Raw genomic sequence first — 3637 nt, 5'->3', positions numbered from 1 at the left:
ATGTTTCTAAAACTTTGTAATAAGGTATTTTACAAGTTTTTTTTTCTTTTCTTTTTCCAAGTTTTTTCGTTCGTTCTTCCTCGCGTCTTCGTTCATAATGGATGGTTTTCTGTTTTTTTCAATGCGGCCGGAGGGAGAGGAGGTGTGCGCCCCCATATTATAGTCTGTCGCTAGTACAAATGGGAAAAATAGAAAATAGGCAATCGCGTAGGCACGGCCCCGAGCGTATAGTAAAGGCCGGTGGAAAGGACAACATTGTTTTCGTGTGTTCCGGTGCCCATTGGCACCCGCAGATCATGTGAACCCCTTGATGAGCAAACAGACGTGCCTTCAATCGGGGCCACGACTGGGAGTTGTGAGTGACAAGCGGCGGGCACGCCGACTCCAAAAAACACAGTATCAGGTGGCTAACAGCTGTAACGAAATGCAGGGCAGGGAAAGCGTACTCCTTTTACTTGGTTTACGGTTTTAGAGAGAGCTGGAGCTTGCAGGCTGAGTGCGGTGCACGGCCCGCCCTGAAGACAACGCAGTCAGACAAAGCACCTGTTGGGGACCCTGCATTTCTCAGGCATCTTTTCTCGTCTCGCACTGTTGAGCGTCCTGCTGGAACTGCGGACACGCCCAACGAACGGGGCTTACCCCAGAGAATTGTTGCGCCTGAAAGGGTGTCGATGGAGAAGCGTGCCCGCAAATATTCAATGATGGGAAAAAGGTCATGTGTTGTGTGCGATGCGCCTGCCAAGGTAGTCAGGGCAATGCCCCCACCTCCTGCTGTAAAGTGGTTCCGACACTGTAGCCACAGCAAGTGTACAACCGTTCTTGTCAATTCAGTACTAGTAAAAAATAGCAGCAGGTGCAAGTGTGTAACTGGCCTTTTAATCCAATGTCAAAAGTGTTGTTGTTCGTTTTTTTTAACGAATGCCTTGGTGTCGCCGTCGGTGTGTGAATGCGCGAACCTTGACAATCCATCTATAAAATGTTGAACATTTGGACTTGGAAAGTTCGGGGTTTTAGATCGCCGTCCAAACAGCAGCAAATAATAGACCTCGCGAAACAAAACAGATGTGACATACTGTGCATACAGGAAACAAATATTAAATCTATTCAGGATGTCCAAAAAATTGAGACTCCGCATGGCCTTAAGGGCATCTTTTCTTTTCCAATGCAGAACTCTTGTGGAGTTGGCATAATAGTCCTTAATACATCCTTGCGGGCACATAGCCCCTTCACCTTTGATACAGAAGGTAGAATAACCGTTTTGGACTTCAACTGGAGTGGTGACCGATACCGCCTAATTAATATTTATGCTCCCCCATACCCTTTCACTGGGAAAAACCTTTTGAAAAATATAGAATATCTGTTTCTCGAAAACCGGCATGTCATATGCCTCGGAGATTTTAATTGTGTATTAAACAAGGATGACAGGATAGGGCCCTCACATAGAGTAGATTACCAAGGACCGGATTTAAACAAGTTAATACTTCATTTTAATTTAATTGACGCACACGTACTTCTTCACGGAACAACGGTGCAGTACACATGGCAACAAGGAAGGACGAAAAGTAGACTAGACAGAGTCTACGTTAGCTCGGTTCTGGCAGACATTGTCACATAGTGCGAAATAGTGGAAGCTGCAGCATCGCTTCCGCAAATCTCGGACCACAGCCCTGTGGGAATTAAAATAGCTAGCAAAGGAAACCGAAGCAATAATCAAGCCTGGCAGCTGGACACTCGCATACTATACGACAGGACATGCAAAGCCAGCCTAAGAAACAGAATAGCAGCGTTAATCGAAGGGAGGCAAGTTGACGACTGGAACTCGTTAAAAGTGGAATGGAAGACCCTCTGCATTGATGAGGGGAAAAAGCTCAGACACAGGCAGTCAGATGAGTTAACAAATATCTTAAAACGAATAAGAATAATACAACGAGGCAACCCTGCAACACTGCTAATGCAAACCTACCTTAAAGATTTAAAACTGAGACACTCCAGATTAAGCAGGCTTTACTCCACCGCTGCCGATGTTCATAGAGCCAGACAATCTCCCAGTGCCAACCCTGAAGTCTTGAGGTACGAACGAAACAGGCAGCTGAAAGCAGAAGCAAACAGGTCAAACCAAGCAAATCTCACACCGGGGGACATCGACAGGTTCATTTCCTACTTTCAGGAAATGACCTCTAGTGAGACAACCAGAGACATCGGTAGCATTACCTCTAGCCCCTACTTAGCAAGTCTTCCACAATTACCAGATGAGGACTTTGTACGCTCAGTCGCTCCGATTACATTAAAAGAATTAACAGAGTCAATGAAGCAACTCCACAAAGGCAAGGCGCCAGGAGTGGATGGATTGCCAGTCGAATTTTACAGCACATTTTGTGACCTTCTTGGACCCTTCCTATGTGCAGTACTAAATGACGTTCTCACAACGCACACAGTACCCCGCAGTTTTAAACGAGGTAGGATTATCCTAATACCAAAAAATGGCGGGGTTTGGAACGAACCTACAAGCTGGCGCCCCATCACGTTACTGGGGACGGATTAAAAATTACTCGCATCAGTGCTAACAAGACGAATACAACTTACTTTGCCGGAAGTGATAACATCGTGGCAAGCCTGCTCAGTTACAGACAGGAACTGTCAAACCTTAAACATGTTAAACAGAGACATAATAGAGTACACCAAAACAAGACAGGCTAGAGGCTGGCTCATCTATTTAGATCAAGCACAAGCGTTTGACAGTGTAGAACACAACTACATATTCGCAACTTTAACAGCCTTCGGATATCCACAACAGTTTATTAATATATTAGTAATCCTTTATGAAAACATGCAGAGTGATCTAGTAGTAAACAAGCAGGTAACAACTACTCTGAGCGTAACAAGAAGGGTACGACAAGGGTGCCCACTTTCCCCATTACTTTTTGTTCTAGCAATAGAACCGTTCTTAAAAAAAGTTGAAAATAACTCGCATATCCTAGGCTTACAGCTTCCAGGGAGTCAGACAGTTAAAGTAACGGCGTATACCGATGATGTTACTTTGTATCTAAGGGACGAAGATAGTTTAGTGCATGCACTTCATTGTTTTGAGGAGTATTCCGAGTTAGCTGGTGCAAGACTAAATTGCACAAAAAGTAAAGCCTTAAGCCTAAGTCTATTAGAAAAACAACACATATATGGCATCCCAGTAGTCACACATGTAGAAATCCTCGGAGGTACTTACACGTCAAGCGGGGTATCACTTAAGACAATGCACCAGACACTTAAACAACTCAGGGAGGATGTAAACGAAGCCTTAGCTTACGCCTTTCCATACGCGGTTAGAAGGTATCTGGCATTGAATGTTTTTACTGGGAAAGTATGGTATATAGCCGGGACAGCTGCCCTTCCTCGATACATAGCGGTTAAAATAACATCTCAAGTATTGCTCCTGTTCTGGTCGGATAAAACGGCCTGGTCAAAACCGGCAAACTGGGCCTGCCAAGACAATGGGGGGGGGGGGGGGTGGAACATCCCCTCCGTAACCAATTATACCGTGACCTATGCTTTGAAAAGTGTTCTTAGGGTCCTTGATCTGCCGACGGGGCATCCAGCAAGGCAGCTCTGTGTATACTTCTTGGGAGCGCAAGCTAGGTTATTT

The sequence above is a fragment of the Haemaphysalis longicornis genome, unplaced genomic scaffold (genome assembly GCF_048455015.1).
Source record: "Haemaphysalis longicornis isolate Haplotype H1 unplaced genomic scaffold, Haemaphysalis longicornis Haplotype H1 scaffold_13, whole genome shotgun sequence".
NCBI lineage: Eukaryota > Metazoa > Arthropoda > Arachnida > Ixodida > Ixodidae > Haemaphysalis > Haemaphysalis longicornis.
The sequence above is the reverse complement of the archived record's forward strand: the minus strand, read 5'-3'. Positions refer to the sequence as shown.